Below are 17489 nucleotides of genomic sequence, written 5' to 3'. Positions count from 1 at the left end.
CGAAGGAAGATTTTCCTAAGCTGCATCGAGAATCAGCTAATTTTATTAATTTCTATATTTGGTTCCACATGCCAAAGTTTTCTTTTTTTTCATTTCTGTTTTGACTTGTACGAAACTAGATTGGGTGCAAATATTTCTGATCATTATTTAAAGAACGCTCTCAGAATTGCTGTCGGCCGATCGCTTGTTCCAGATATTATCGGTATAATTGCAAAGAAAAAGGAAAAGAAGAGCTAGAGAAGATAAATTGTCTGCTCAATCCACATTGAAAGACGAGTTTTTAACACCGATAACATTGTCCCATACAACTGAGCTTCTCCGCTCACCGCACATAAACATTTCCCAGTTAGGGGAAAATCAGTGGGGAAAGTGAAGAAGACGGAGGCAGACCGAACGGGCGAGAGAGATGTAGGTAGAGAGGAGTGGGGTTTTCACTCTGGTCAACCTAGTAAAGTCGTCTCCTGCACCTTGCGCCGTGAACCCTGAGGGGCCCTGCGTTAAACCATTAGCAAAAGCAATACAGGAGTTGAACAGATTCGTAGTCAACTCCTGTTCGCAGAAATTCCATTGTGCCGTTAAACTATGCTAGGGGCATTACAAATTAACCGAGCCGGAAGCTATAAAATGAAAATCTGTACCGTTATTTCAAAAGTATTGCCCAGCACTGTTGAGCCACTTGTCTGCTGTGATACAAGGAGGTGAATGGCCGTCTGGCGCTGCGTTGTGAACCAGATCCGAACGTACTGCTTGACGTTGGTGTCCGAGGTAAATCGTTTGCCTCTCAGAGCCTTCTTTAGCTCACACTGGATTTTTTGGGTGGTGGCGACCCTGCATGCTTCCACTGGAGACTTTGTCGTTTTGACTCAGGTTCGAAGTGATGACACCTCATCTCGACTCCAGCGACTCATCCCCTTTCTTTGAATAGCGCAGCAAGAGAGAGGTCAAATTCGACATGCTTCCTGTGTTGATTGAATACTATGAGGCATCCATTGGACGCATTTCCAGTGAAGTTTCAATGTGTCCTTAATGATGGCGTGAACACTCCAGCGCTCACTCCGACCTCTGGGGCAGTGACTGTTACCGAAACTTGCTCGTCTTACATAATGAGTGCATCTACTTGCCGAACAATGGCATCGGTAATGCGGTGTGGCGTTCCAGATCATGCGTCCTTCCCTGAATTGCTTGTCCCACGCCTTCACTCTTGCAACGGACATGCAGTGTTCTCCGTACATTTGTGCCCTTCTTCGATGCATTTTCGTTCTCCTCACTCCTTCTGCTCCACACCCCTTTGCTCTTCTCTTGAAGCTCCCATTTCACTGTTGTGGTGCGGTGGACGAACAACGGATGTGCGTGCTCGCTCTGTCGTCACGTGATGTACACCAGCGGCGAGTGTAGGACCTTATATTACGATCCTTTCAGCCGTTTTCATTTTATAGCCTCCGGTTCGTTTCCTTTCGAATGGCCCTCATATTTAAATACAAGACATAAAGCATCAGCCCGTTACTGCATCAGCAATGGATCCAGCAAGATGGAATTGCACTCGACATCGCAAGGAAACTTCTGAAACAACACTTTTGAGATCGGCCATTTTCCCGTATCCCTCCCAATCTGCGAATCTCATAACCCCAGAATCCATTTTCAAATCAGAAGACCTACCTAAGAATATTCCGTAATTTTGAGGGAAGATACTGTTGTCCCTGCGGTAAACTGTGTTCGTCAACATGTTCAACGATCTACAAGACTGGAACAAACAATGTGTGAGGCGTTAGGATCCACATTTTGAACACGGACCTATACTGTACCGACGCAGTTACATACATTCTATATGTTATAATAACATATTTTGATGTCCTAAGTATGTGTGTGTAATTTCAGTACTGATTCTTTGATCGCATACCCTCTTAGGTTCATTAACCATAAAGAACAATTCCGCTTCTCTATCTTCTTCATAGCACAATGGCAAACGTTAACACCTTGTGCTGAACATCAGAAATCAGCGTCGGACTAAAGTAGGACAGGAAGCGAGCCCGATTTTTTAAATCCGACTTAGCGTTTTCACCACAACCACGAACTATAATTGATTTAATGAGCCATTCGCTGTTAACTTCAATTTTACTTGCACTGAGACACGTCTGGCGTTATGTTTGAGACAAGCATATGACTCCTGGCAGGATCAACCAGGGGGCTGGCTGCCTCGAGAGCCGAAAGCGACGAGTGCGGCCTGCGGGATACAGACGTGTTTTGCTCCGTTCTTTTCACCCTTACGCATGTCCCGTGCCAGTTATTTCTGGATGTTTCGGCAGTAGTTGAAATAGGCTATATTTACCTTGTACTTACACAGCTATCTGAATAGTAACGAAACGTCAACATTAGCAATAGTTTACTCTTGGCTCTTTTACCAGAACTTGACAATGGCTTCATAAATGTCTACATCTTGTTTCACTCCAACTTATCTTCACTCTACACATACAAGTCAGGCTCATTATCATTCCTTAAAATGTTAAAAATATAATCTTCCTCCATGCTTCCTTTAAAGTCCCCCGCCCCCACCTGCATTCCAGAAGGCAGCTGTGAAAGAACATACAAGGCATATAATACGGTGAGGTGATTAATGAACCATCCGTTGTTTGAACAGAACACGTGATGATACAGCGTCAGACTGAACTCGGAAGTGGAGAAGAGTGCATTGCTTGAGATCTGAGTTAACTCGTGTTTGGGACAGGGAGAGCTATATTGACGTCCGAGTTAACTCGTGCTTCCTATGCAAGGGTGCAGTACAACAGGAGACATGTCGACGTCCGAGTTAACTCGTGTTTGGGACAGCGGGAGATATATCGACATCCGAGTTAATTCGTGTTTGGGACAGCGAGAGATATGTCGACATCCGAGTTAACTCGTATTTGGGACATCGGGAGACATGTCGACATCCGAGTTAACTCGTGTTTGGGACAGCGGGAGATATGTTGATATCCGAGTTAACTCGTGTTTGGGACGGCGGGAGATATGTTGATATCCGAGTTAACTCGTATTTGGGACATCGGGAGACATGTCGACATCCGAGTTAACTCGTGTTTGGGACAGCGAGAGATATGTCGACATCCGAGTTAACTCGTGTTTGGGACAGCGGGAGACATGTTGACATCGAGTTAACTCGTGTTTGGGACGGCGGGAGATATGTTGATATCCGAGTTAACTCGTGTTTGGGACGGCGGGAGATATGTTGATATCCGAGTTAACTCGTGTTTGGGACGGCGGGAGATATGTTGATATCCGAGTTAACTCGTATTTGGGACATCGGGAGACATGTCGACATCCGAGTTAACTCGTGTTTGGGACAGCGAGAGATATGTCGACATCCGAGTTAACTCGTGTTTGGGACAGCGGGAGACATGTTGACATCGAGTTAACTCGTGTTTGGGACGGCGGGAGATATGTTGATATCCGAGTTAACTCGTATTTGGGACATCGGGAGACATGTCGACATCCGAGTTAACTCGTGTTTGGGACAGAGGGAGATATGTCGACATCCGAGTTAACTCGTGTTTGGGACAGCGAGAGATATGTCGACATCCGAATTAACTCGTATTTGGGACATCGGGAGACATGTCGACATCCGAGTTAACTCGTGTTTGGGACAGCAGGAGATATATCGACATCCGAGTTAATTCGTGTTTGGGACAGCGGGAGATATGTTGACATCGAGTTAACTCGTGTTTGGGACGGCGGGAGATATGTTGATATCCGAGTTAACTCGTATTTGGGACATCGGGAGACATGTCGACATCCGAGTTAATTCGTGTTTGGGACAGCGGGAGATATGTTGACATCGAGTTAATTCGTGTTTGGGACGGCGGGAGATATGTTGATATCCGAGTTAACTCGTATTTGGGACATCGGGAGATATGTTGACATAGAGTTAACTCGTGTTTGGGACATCGGGAGATATATCGACATCCGAGTTAATTCGTGTTTGGGACAGCGGGAGATATGTTGACATCGAGTTAATTCGTGTTTGGGACGGCGGGAGATATGTTGATATCCGAGTTAACTCGTATTTGGGACGGCGGGAGATATGTTGATATCCGAGTTAACTCGTATTTGGGACATCGGGAGATATGTTGACATAGAGTTAACTCGTGTTTGGAACAGCGGGAGATATATCGACATCCGAGTTAATTCGTGTTTGGGACAGTGGGAGATATGTTGACATAGAGTTAACTCGTGTTTGGAACAGCGGGAGATATGTCGACATCCGAGTTAATTCGTGTTTGGGACAGTGGGAGATATATTGACATGCGAGTAAACTCGTGTTTGGGACGGCGGGAGATATATCGACATCCGAGTTAACTCGTGTTTGGGACAGCGGGAGATAAGTTGACATCCGAGTAAACTCGTGTTTGGGACGGCGGGAGATATATCGACATCCGAGTAAACTCGTGTTTGGGACATCGGGAGATATGTTGACATAGAGTTAACTCGTGTTTGGAACAGCGGGAGATATATCGACATCCGAGTTAACTCGTGTTTGGGACAGCGGGAGATAAGTTGACATCCGAGTAAACTCGTGTTTGGGACGGCGGGAGATATATCGACATCCGAGTTAACTCGTGTTTGGGACAGCGGGAGATAAGTTGACATCCGAGTAAACTCGTGTTTGGGACGGCGGGAGATATATCGACATCCGAGTTAACTCGTGTTTGGGACAGCGGGAGATATGTCGACATCCGAGTTAACTCGTGTTTGGGACAGCGGGAGATATATCGACATCCGAGTTAACTCGTGTTTGGGACAGCGGGAGATAAGTTGACATCCGAGTAAACTCGTGTTTGGGACGAGTATGTTTCACTCATTTTTCCGAGCTGCTGATGAGTTCTGCTTTTGAATTTCTTGTCACACAGATTTACAGCTGGGTGTTTATTGCTGATAAGCATAAAAGTGGACAGTAACCAATTGAACCTACATACAGTTATTTCTTGGGTTGCCTATTCTCCCCAAAATTAATGCGAGGTTAAGCAAAACGCAGTGTAAGAAAGTAAAAATTAATGCAATTTATAAAACCCAACCTTCTGTTAAATGATTTTAGTATTTTTATGCATACATTTTTAAATTAAACTATTGCTGGTAGATAACATTTACATATTGGAAGCAATGCAACTTAATAATTAAGAAATCTTTATATTTAAAAAAATTATGAAAACTAAAGTCAGTCAGTCCGTTCATTCTATCCGGTCGATTTCCTTCATTCCTTTTTAACTGAAAGGTATTCATGCACAGATTTGTCATCAGGTACTATAAATCACTTAACTTCCGCCTTCCTCAAATTATTTGATTTTTCATTTTTTTTGTCTCTTTGAAGCAATCATATCTTTGGTTATAATTGAGGTACGGAGTTCCTTTTGGCCTAAGAACACTCAGTGGACCAATCTCTTTCACTTTAGCTCTTAACTATTAAAATTGGTTGATTCTGAGGAAAGTTATGAGTGCACATTTAATTCGACGTCTTATTTCTTCAACATTTTTTTCTCATTGAAGCAACCATATCTTTCGTTCTAATTCAGGTATGCAGTTCGTTTTGGTCTAAAAACACTCAGTGGATCAAGCGCTTTCCTTTGAGGTAATAACTACTTAAATTGATAGATTCTGAGAAAAGTTATGAGTACACTACATTTGTCTCTATGACGAAGATCTTTGAAGGACTTTCTAACAGTTCGGCGCGTAGTGTTATTCCAAGGAACGTTCAATTCAATTTCTTTGTGTGATGTATTTTCAAGTGTTTTGTTGACATAATATTACATTCTATTACCACAGCAGATCATGTGATTTATTTCATTAACTCGAAACTTTGCAAATACATCTGTGAGGATAGTAACGAACAACACCGTATTTTGTACATTGCGGGTGGAGCCAGCGGGAAACTGCTAGTTAATACTTAAGTAATAATTAAGAAATTATTCCTCAGCAATTTCCTTGAATGTGGGAAGTAACTAACAGATCTTTCTGGCCAGTGCATTAATATTTGGTAAAACATGGGCTATTCCTAAACAAAAAAGCAGTATGATACAAATGTTTCTGTGGAAGAAAGGGTCTAGAGGATAGTGCCAGACGTGTCAAGAAAGAAACCAAGAAAGCTATTGTATTTATGGCCATCTGGAGGTATGGAGGTAAAGGCTATTATTATTATTATTATTATTATTATTATTATTATTATTATTATTATTATTATTATTATTATTATTATTATTATTATTATTATTATTATTGTACGTTTGATGTCTCCATATTTGTATTAATGAATAATAATTACTGTATTCATTGGGTACATTGATGAGTAAAACCCTCAAGCTTTGACCTCGTAGATCACACTTCAAACATACTTCTCCTACCTTTACACAGACCTGACTTACGAATTACGATGCGATTACAAGTGTTAATGATCCCACCTGTTATATTCATACAAATTGTGAGAATATTTTCATAATTACAAGGCACAGACGTATCAAGTCTTTGCATTGCACGGATCGGACGGAGGGAACAGTTCGCCTCTTTGCGTGACGTCATCGAAGCTACATTACGGCCTGTACATCACGAAGGCAGTGCCTACGGGAACGACTAATGTGACGTCACTGTTTCTATTTCAATGCACACTATGTATACAAATCCACAGCCGCAGCATAAATGGCCACGAAGGCCTACGGCAACGACGTCACTTCCGTCGGACATTTTGTCGCGTCACGTTACACATATTCTCCAATGACTCCCCAGCCAAGAGACATGTTCATGTCAAAATTTCGTAAAATGGTGGAGGTCATTTATATCGATATTAAATACAAGATTCAGCCCGTGCTTATACAGCAGAAGATTCACTTCTTACAATCTCAGAAGTGTTTGCAGACAGAGTGATCAGTGCTGGTCTATTTCCCCCTCGTTCTCCAGATCTAACTGTGTGTGATTTTTACTTGTGCGGTAAACTGAAAGAATAAGTATATCAAACAAATCCTCAGACATTGGAGGAACTGATAGAAAACATTACGAACGAAATCAGGAACATTACAACTCACTCGCGTCAGCCAGAACGTGGTTACCAGTTACAATACAGGAAGGACGACACTTCCAGCGTCTTTTACAAGGTAAGATTGTATACACGCCGCGCGCGTCATACGTTTGGCTGAGGCAACTAACAAACACCGTTTGTTCGGTCTTAGTTAATGTCGCGCTTATCGATAGAGATGAACACAGAATGGAAAAAATGATTCATTTATTTCACTGAAGGATATTAACTTTCACGGAACAGTTCAAGTCTGATGGTCACCATTGCGTGGGTCTAGTAACCCATAACTCGTACCAGTTAAAGTCTCTCAAATACATCTGTGGAAAGCAACAGAAGCCAGGGTTTACGCAGTTCGACATCATGCCGATAACTACGCCATCACGGTGAATATGCGACGACTTCGGTGATAGGAACGTATTCTTCTCTTAAAACGTACAAAGGTCATGGCCGTGAGAGGTTCATTGTATGTTTCTTCGATGTTAGGGCCCTTAAAACAACAAGCATCATCATCATCATCATCATCATCATCATCATCATTGTAAAGAAGACATAACAACCTATAACTGGCACCAATTTCAGCTGTTGAAACATTCTCAATATCGCTGTGGATGTTAGACAGAATTAGGGGTTTTTATAGACATATAGATAGATAGATAGATAGATAGATAGATAGATAGATAGATAGATAGATAGATAGATAGATAGATAGATAGATAGATAGATAGATAGATAGATAGATATTAGCTTGTAAGCCTCTCTTCGATAGTCGAAGTTACTGTGTGAAAAATAATTGGAAGTATGGATTGAACATGTCAGTTTATATTAGTCGAATATCGGTTTCTCGTCTTGAAAAATGTACAGCAAGTGGTTATACTTAGTTCAGTCTTATGTCGGTAGATGGTGTTAATATTGCTACACACAGAAGACAGTAACCTTACCTCGCTAAATGACAGCCATTTCATCTCGAAGGAACCAAGCGTGCGAAGTATTACCTGGCCCGGATCATATTTGTTCCATGTAAATATCTACTGTCTTATTCTTCTTCTTCTTCTTCTTCTGTCGTTTTTCCCACACCAGTGAGGTGCTAACTGTGTCGCACATGCTAATTTGTCCTCCTTTACTGCCAGATGCCCTTCTTGACTCCAATGCTATCTGGAGGGTTGTTATCACTATTCCGTGTTTCGCTGGCGGGTAGTGCCGGGACAAGCACAAATACCCAGGGCAGAAGAATTAATGTCGCGATTAAAATCCCCGACCTGGTCGGGAATAGAACCGAAGGCCTCAACGCTGACCATTCGACCAAGTAGTCGGATATGGAAATATCTACAATGATTTTTAGATTTCAATCTATCTACATTGAAGCAACCGACGATCAAAACTTATAAATACACCTGCTGAACTAGATTCTGTTCTACAAAGGCTTGGTGCAGAGATGAACTGATTAGTCCACAATGGCTGTATTATACCATAGTTATCTTAGGATAGGTTTATATTATAGTGCGTGTGCCTCAGTTCAGTTAATTTGTATGTGTGTGTGTTTGAGTGCAAGTATAAGTTGGCAATACATATATAGAGATATGAAACAGCACAGCTCGATAGTGCAACTGCTTGTTATGAATAAGTGTTTTTGTAAGTGTATTATGTGTGCGTCTGTGTGTGTGTCAGTGGTAGTCAGTGTAAGCATTTATCAGGATGTCGAGGTAAGTTGCATGATATTACTGTTATACTATTTGGTCAACATTCCGTTATTCAGCTGATCCAGAGCTCTGCACCTGACACTGACCTTGCCAACATCCCCCCTCTCGCCCCGTCACCACTCACCAACGGGTTGCTCCTCAAACAGGCATTATCTCCCTCTACCAACTGTTTACAGTGCTGCCATGTCAACGCACTCTCCTTGGTAGCGCACTTCGACGAAGTTCAAGCCATAGTTAGGGAAAATAATTTCCATATTTTTGCTATTAGCGAAAGCTGGCTTACACCGAGAGTAGTATAATACAGGGATTCGGCGGCCACCTCCACCTCAGGCTCCCAGTGGCCACCTCCACCTCCACCTCAGCCAGAGGCCTCCCAGATGCCTCCTCCACCTCCACCTCAGCCAGAGGCCTCCCAGAGGTCTCCTCCACCTCCCGCGGGAAATTTGAATTTGTAAACAAAGCCACGTGCTTTTTGACAGCTGTCATCGACAACAACGCATCGCTAACCTCAGTACTGCCATCTTGACGGGCCTAAACCTCAGTAGTGCCAACTTAACCTCACTAGCGCGTGGTAAACAAAGCCACGTGCTTTTTGACAGCCACGTGCTTTTTTGACAGCTGTCATCCGCCATCTTTAAACCACAAAGCACTGTGCCGCCCTCTATATCGCAGTAGCTGCAAAATTCGTCACCTGTCATCGGCAGTGCTGCCATCTTGACGGGTCTAAACCTTAGTGCTACCAACTTAACCTAACTAGCGCGAGGTAAACAAAGCCACGTGTTTTTTGACAGCTGTCATCCGCCATCTTTAATCCATAGAGCACAGTGCTGCCCTCTTTAGCTACTTACCTTTGAAATGTGGTGGCGGATAATTTGAAAAATGCTTTTTGACAGCAGCCATCTTGCATCGCAAACCTCAGTGCTGCCCTCTTTAGCTAGATACCTGTGGTGGCAGACAATTCCACGTGACAGCAGCCATCTTTAATCAAGAGAGCACCGTGCTGCCCTCTATGTGGTGGCGGCAAATTGAAAAATTCCACGTGCTCTTGTTTGGAAACAAACTCACGTGCTTTTTTTGACAGCTACCATCCACCATCTTTAATCAACAGAGCACAGTGCTGTACTCTTTAGCTAGATACCTTTGAAATGTGGTGGCGGCAATTTGAAAAATTCTATGTGCTCTTGTTGGGAAACAAAGCCACGTGCTTTTTTGACAGCTGTCATCCGCCATCTTTAATCAATAGAGCACTGTGCTGCTATCATGCGGGCAATTTCGTTAGCTGTCATCCGCCATCTTTAATCCAGAGAGAACAGTGCTGCACTCTATGTGGTGGCGGTAAATTCTATGTGCTCTTGTTTGGAAACAAATTCACGTGCTATTTTCTGACAGCTGTCATCCGCCATCTTTAATCCAGAGAGAACAGTGCTGCCCTCTATGTGGTGACGGCAAATTCCACGTAGAAACAAAGCTATGTGCTTTTTTGACAGCTGTCATCCGCTATCTTTAATCACCGTGCTGCCCGGTGGCGGCAAATTCCACGTGCTCTTGTTTGGAAACAAAGCCATGTGCAGCTGTCATCCGCCATCTTTAATCACCGTGCTGTCCCCTCTTTAGCTACTTACCTTTGACAGCTGTCATCCGCCATCTTTAATCACCGTGCTGCCCGGTGGCGGCAAATTCCACGTGCTCTTGTTTGGAAACAAAGCCATGTGCTTTTTTTTGACAGCTGTCATCCACCATCTTTAATCACCGTGCTGCCCGGTGGCGGCAAATTCCACGTGCTCTTATTTGGCACTGCATTGCAATCAAACACTGTTTAGAAAAAAAATCTCTTCTCAACATGAGCTAGACAATAACATACTTACGAATCTGCTCATCACCTTCTTTCTTCTTCTATGAGTAATAAACAAAAACTCTATCTTGCAAATAAGGAGCGGGAGGAAGGTGATACCTAACCTAAAATAAAAGAATATGCTAATTCTACATTATTTATTTACATCTTGTATGTACAAGTTTTATCTTGAATCATTTTACCCCAGTGATGTTTTGCGTACTTCTCGATGCAATTCTTGAATGTACAAGTTTAGACTTGCCGTACTACACTCTCAGCGTACCTCTTTGTGATGTAAGACAGCGTAACGTAAGTACACACACCTCTAGCATAATGTTTATGTAAAGTAGTACTTATCAATACTACTATGCCCCCAGGCTAGCGTGTTGGTAGAATTTGGAATGACAAACCGTTTACAATCATCGCTATTAAGGGCTACCTTACTAATTAAATGTGTGTACAACTGGTGCTTCTTGCTTCTAATGACAGACATTTGCTTATGCAAAACAGGTGGATTACTTTTAATGCAATTGTTATAGTTTTCAAAACTTAGCTGATTCTGAACGACATTCTTTTTAACCCCCTTCAATCTCTTTATTTGTAATTCATTTAAGAGTTTTATGCAATATGACTTGGATTTAGTACCTACAAATGAATCGATAATATTCCCAGCACATTCATCTTTCATTTTACCTAGAACCTTTTTGTTCACTAGCGGTAGATGATATTGATTATCTGCAGGATAGTTACTCGTATCAAACCTACCCAAGTCTGGCTTTATATCATTGTAATAGTCATCAGTTTTGATTTGATAAATAAACGAATCGGTATCTGTGTAGAGCAATTGCGCATTATGCGCGTACTTCTTCATCATATAATCGTAATGGAATTCATACATGAGTGTTTTAACCAATTCAAGTACTGTGAAGCCGACGTAGGTAGGTTTGTCATACTTAACCTTGACACGATTCATCTGTATAATAACTAAATTCTCATGTATGATGGTGCAGCTGTGGAAATTTGGTTTACTTATTAAATAGTTAGCACCATACCTTTTCTTAATATTATCCCAGTTTGTAATCAATTTTACATCAACGCGTTTGTCAACATTCTCCATAGTCTTACCAAACACACTGTTATTCATGAGCTTGTAGAAATCTTTTTCAAACTCGTTAACCGCATTCGTTCTTAAATTATTGTTCAGATCGATATATGGCTTTAGCCACGGTGACTGATTAAATTCTAGTACGCGATGAATTTTGGATAACTTCAAACCATGCTGCAAACACTGTTTTAAATTTCGGTAATGAATGATATACTTAGATTTATCGCATAAATTAGCAATGAGCATTTTCGTCGTTGATGCAATGTACGGGGACTTCATATTTTCAGGGCAGAACGGTAGGTCATTATGAGAAGTGTGTAACTCTTTAGGATACTGTAAGTCAACTTCGAGGAAATAACCTTTATCAGCTTCATCACCTAGGGCGTGTAGCTGTAAAGCATCAATTTCGCACTGCGTCAGCCAGCGGAAACCACTCACCGGTAGATGCTGACTCATCGCCCACCCATACTGATTATTAGCATCGAGGTAAACGATATACCGAGATTCCTGACTGGAATCGAAACTCGGCATGCACTTATTATTAGCACTCGAATACCGGCCGCTGCACTGACTCAGACCGCCTCGAATGGATGCTTTTATAAAGTGCACCATATCGATATCGGACAGCAGTTCCAAACTCACACGCGTGTATTTTAACATCGCGTCCCAACTTAACCCAGGTGCAGTAAAACACTGACATGGGTCAAGGCTGTAGGTGTTCATGCAAACACAGCGAAAATTTTCAAAAACATCAGCTAACAAAAGTACATCTGTCTTTAAATATAAATCAGAGTATTCACCCAGCGTTTGAATGTGGAACTGCTCCCAGATATGTTGCGCATGTAAATAGTCATCATCACTAATATCTGCTGAATTCAGCGAGCTGTGAAAGGATTGTTTCGATGGTAAGGCACGTTCTTCGAGGCGGTCTAAGCAGTCGAGATATTCATAACAAAAAACACCCTTACGCCGAAGTAAATTAAACTGCGTTTCTTCGGGGAAAACGCGTCGAATTTCTGTAAATTGTTCAGGCTGTAAATGACTAGAAAGTTTATCGAGGCTACTCGCCATAAAGCGAAACGAGTCAAGGAATCTCAGTTTTATAGAATGCTCAGCATCTACTTTTACAGACTTTGCAAACGCAATGTACCGCTTTTTATTCTGAGGGATTATATCTACTTTTTCATCCGAAGCTCCAAATTGTGAAATGATGAAATGAGAGTCGTAACCAGATAAGTTATGAAAAATTACAGGGATAAATTTAGGAACTCTATACTTAAGATTACAGCTATAATGAGCGGCACATCTGTAGAAACCAGTTAAATGATCATGATCAAAAACTTTAGGGTCATTTTCGGAAAATTCCCCATCACATGCTACACTTTGTAGCACGTTCATGATCATTTAACTGAATTTCGGTGAGTGGCTTCATAGGAATATTACTATTCAGAATACGACCGAGACGAACTGCATCACTTTCAAGTCTTTCTAAAAATACTTTAGCAGCATCATGTCCTCGATACAGCTCTAACTTGTTAAGCGTACTATCGTAACTACACTTGATGTAATACGCGAAGCTATACGGGACATGCATGTGCGTAGTATTAGTGAAAGAGTTGTCAGGATTAGGTGAGCATGTGTTGCATGGCGTGAGGATGGCTTCAAAGTCTGCATAAATCACGAACGGTACCCACATCTGCTTATGAAAATTTGTAAATTTTAAAACATTATTGCCTGTAGTAGGTATCTCTGTACGTACATGATTGCAGTCATTCTTGGAATGCTTCGTTAACTGATCTTCATTTCTGAAATACTGCAAGCATCCATCACATAGCCACTTTTTACACCTTTCTTTGGATAACTGACTGCCAACAAGTCTACTCAGATTTTTAATCCAGCAAAAGTGGCTATTCACACTGTTTTCAATATAGAGTAAATTAACGTGAGTACTCTTCTTATGACATGTATAATACAGAGGACCTACTACAGACTTTTTCTCTACACCATACACATTAATACTAATGTTATTTAGTTCCTCAAAGCGCTTAATATCCTTTATCTGCACAGGAAATTCTATACTATCGAAATTTAGCTGCGTTGAAGAGTGTGGATAGGATGATGTTCTCTTAGCTACGTCTGATTTCGCAGGATTTAAAGCCGACATCACCGCCCATGCAAAACATGCTTCGTCATTGTTTTGGATGTTTACAACAGCTTCTTTTCGCTGAATCCATGTCGGCAGCTCGATGTGCGAAGATCCACGCATAGGATTGTACTTATTGATGTTAACTTCTAGATACATTATTTCAACTAAAGCCCACCCTGATTCCTTTTCCTGAAATTCCTCGCTCTTAGTTGAAATAATGTTAGAGACATCCCTAAGTACATCACCAAAATTAGTCGACTGACTTATGATAAAATTCTTCGTATTAAATGATTTAATGTCCGTTATTTCCGATTCATCCGTGCTTTTAATGTACAAGGCGAAAAGTTCAAAATTAACCTTAAATAAACTATGATTGGACAAAGATTTAGCAAGAAGCTGTTGTACATCCGGTTGAACGCAATTTAAAAAGTTTGAAGTGCTCTGAAACTTTTGACTGATGCGAATTCGGTAACTAGCAATCCTACTTTTAAATGCTGTATTAATTTCCTCGATGTTTGCGTTACTACCACTTCTACACGCATTATTTTTATGCGCATTACTCCGTAAGTGTCCCTGAAAATGTGAAGATGGTACATCAGTGTTACAGTGCTCGCAGTGAATAGTTTGAAGTTCATTTTTCCTAGGTTTTTTACTACTAGTACTTTCTACAGCTACATCAGTAGCTGCACGCTTTTTCCCTACTACCACCTGAGGGCAAGTAGATATTTGATGTACCTCTGCTAAGTGAGCCTGGTATTGCTCTACATTAGCGAAGTACAGCCCGCAAACATCACATAAAGCAGATGTTATGCTAGGGTGTTTTGATTTCATATGGCGCATGAAGTTATCTCGCCTTGTAAACGATGCCTCACACTGCTCGCAGGTGAACGTAGACGCTTCTCCATGTTTGATTTGTAAATGCCGTGTAAGGGCATCTCTTCTTGTGAAAGTTATATCACACTGCGAGCAGGGAAACATCTGAAAAGAGAACAACCAATAGAGATTAGCCTAAAGTTGCGATGTTCAACCTATAGAGGTTGGACATGGCTGTGAGTTAGGCCTATAGCATGAGGATTGAAGAGAACGACTAAAGTTACGATGTTCGGAAGAAACCAAGTTTCAACCTGTTGAGGACAGACATAGCTACGTGTGCGTGTTTGAAATTATACCACGTCTATAGTATGAGGATTAAAGAGAACAACTATTTATGATTAGCTTAAAGTTACGATGTTCGGAAGAAACCAAGTTTAAGCCTGTTGAGGACGGACATAGCTATGTGTGCGTGTTTGAAATTATACCACGTCTATAGTATGTAGGTTGAAGAGAACAACTATTTATGATTAGCTTAAAGTTACAGAAGAAACCAAGTTTCAGCCCGTTGAGGGCAGACATAGCTATGTGTACGTGTTTGAAATCATACCACGTCTATAGTATGTTGATTAAAGAGAACAACTATTTATGATTAGCTTAAAGTTACGATGTTCGGAAGAAACCAACTTTCAACCTGTTGAGGGCAGACATAGCTATGTACGCACCTCGTCTATAGTATGTAGATTAAAGAGAACAACTATTTATCAATAGACTAAAGTTACGGAAGAAACCAAGTTTAAGCCTGTTGAGGACGGACATAGCTATGTACGCACCTCGTCTATAGTATGTAGGTTGAAGAGAACAATTATTTATGAATAGCTTAAAGTTACGGAAGAAACCAAGTTTAAGCCTGTTGAGGACGGACATAGCTATGTGTGCGTGTTTGAAATTATACTACGTCTATAGTATGTAGATTAAAGAGAACAACTATTTATGATTAGCTTAAAGTTACAGAAGAAACCAAGTTTAAGCCTGTTGAGGACGGACATAGCTATGTGTACGTGTTTGAAATTATACCACGTCTATAGTATGTAGATTAAAGAGAACAACTATTTATGATTAGCTTAAAGTTACAGAAGAAACCAAGTTTCAGCCCGTTGAGGGCAGACATAGCTATGTGTACGTGTTTGAAATCATACCACGTCTATAGTATGTAGATTAAAGAGAACAACTATTTATGATTAGCTTAAAGTTACAGAAGAAATCAAGTTTCAGCCCGTTGAGGGCAGACATAGCTATGTGTACGTGTTTGAAATCATACCACGTCTATAGTATGTTGATTAAAGAGAACAACTATTTATGATTAGCTTAAAGTTACGATGTTCGGAAGAAACCAAGTTTAAGCCTGTTGAGGACGGACATAGCTATGTACGCACCTCGTCTATAGTATGTAGGTTGAAGAGAACAATTATTTATGAATAGCTTAAAGTTACGGAAGAAACCAAGTTTAAGCCTGTTGAGGACGGACATAGCTATGTGTACGTGTTTGAAATTATACCACGTCTATAGTATGTAGATTAAAGAGAACAACTATTTATGATTAGCTTAAAGTTACAGAAGAAACCAAGTTTCAGCCCGTTGAGGGCAGACATAGCTATGTGTACGTGTTTGAAATCATACCACGTCTATAGTATGTAGATTAAAGAGAACAACTATTTATGATTAGCTTAAAGTTACAGAAGAAACCAAGTTTCAGCCCGTTGAGGGCAGACATAGCTATGTGTACGTGTTTGAAATCATACCACGTCTATAGTATGTTGATTAAAGAGAACAACTATTTATGATTAGCTTAAAGTTACGATGTTCGGAAGAAACCAAGTTTAAGCCTGTTGAGGACGGACATAGCTATGTACGCACCTCGTCTATAGTATGTAGGTTGAAGAGAACAATTATTTATGAATAGCTTAAAGTTACGGAAGAAACCAAGTTTAAGCCTGTTGAGGACGGACATAGCTATGTGTACGTGTTTGAAATTATACCACGTCTATAGTATGTAGATTAAAGAGAACAACTATTTATGATTAGCTTAAAGTTACAGAAGAAACCAAGTTTCAGCCCGTTGAGGGCAGACATAGCTATGTGTACGTGTTTGAAATCATACCACGTCTATAGTATGTTGATTAAAGAGAACAACTATTTATGATTAGCTTAAAGTTACGATGTTCGGAAGAAACCAAGTTTAAGCCTGTTGAGGACGGACATAGCTATGTACGCACCTCGTCTATAGTATGTAGGTTGAAGAGAACAATTATTTATGAATAGCTTAAAGTTACGGAAGAAACCAAGTTTAAGCCTGTTGAGGAGGGACATAGCTATGTGTACGTGTTTGAAATTATACCACGTCTATAGTATGTAGATTAAAGAGAACAACTATTTATGATTAGCTTAAAGTTACAGAAGAAACCAACTTTCAGCCCGTTGAGGGCAGACATAGCTATGTGTACGTGTTTGAAATCATACCACGTCTATAGTATGTTGATTAAAGAGAACAACTATTTATGATTAGCTTAAAGTTACGATGTTCGGAAGAAACCAAGTTTAAGCCTGTTGAGGACGGACATAGCTATGTGTGCGTGTTTGAAATTATACCACGTCTATAGTATGTAGGTTGAAGAGAACAATTATTTATGAATAGCTTAAAGTTACGGAAGAAACCAAGTTTAAGCCTGTTGAGGACGGACATAGCTATGTGTGCGTGTTTGAAATTATACTACGTCTATAGTATGTAGATTAAAGAGAACAACTATTTATGATTAGCTTAAAGTTACAGAAGAAACCAAGTTTAAGCCTGT

At 40.8% G+C, this 17489-nt stretch overlaps 1 protein-coding gene across 1 annotated transcript in view; it reads left to right on the top strand.

Moving 5' to 3' along the window:
- Positions 1 to 17489, top strand: part of LOC136867479 (uncharacterized) — a 1202473-nt gene that overhangs the window by 963064 nt on the left and 221920 nt on the right. The gene's annotated exons all lie outside the window — the stretch shown is intronic.

This window comes from Anabrus simplex, chromosome 3, assembly GCF_040414725.1.
Source record: "Anabrus simplex isolate iqAnaSimp1 chromosome 3, ASM4041472v1, whole genome shotgun sequence".
NCBI classification, from domain to species: Eukaryota; Metazoa; Arthropoda; class Insecta; order Orthoptera; family Tettigoniidae; genus Anabrus; species Anabrus simplex.
This window is presented reverse-complemented; position numbering and strand designations above follow the sequence as displayed.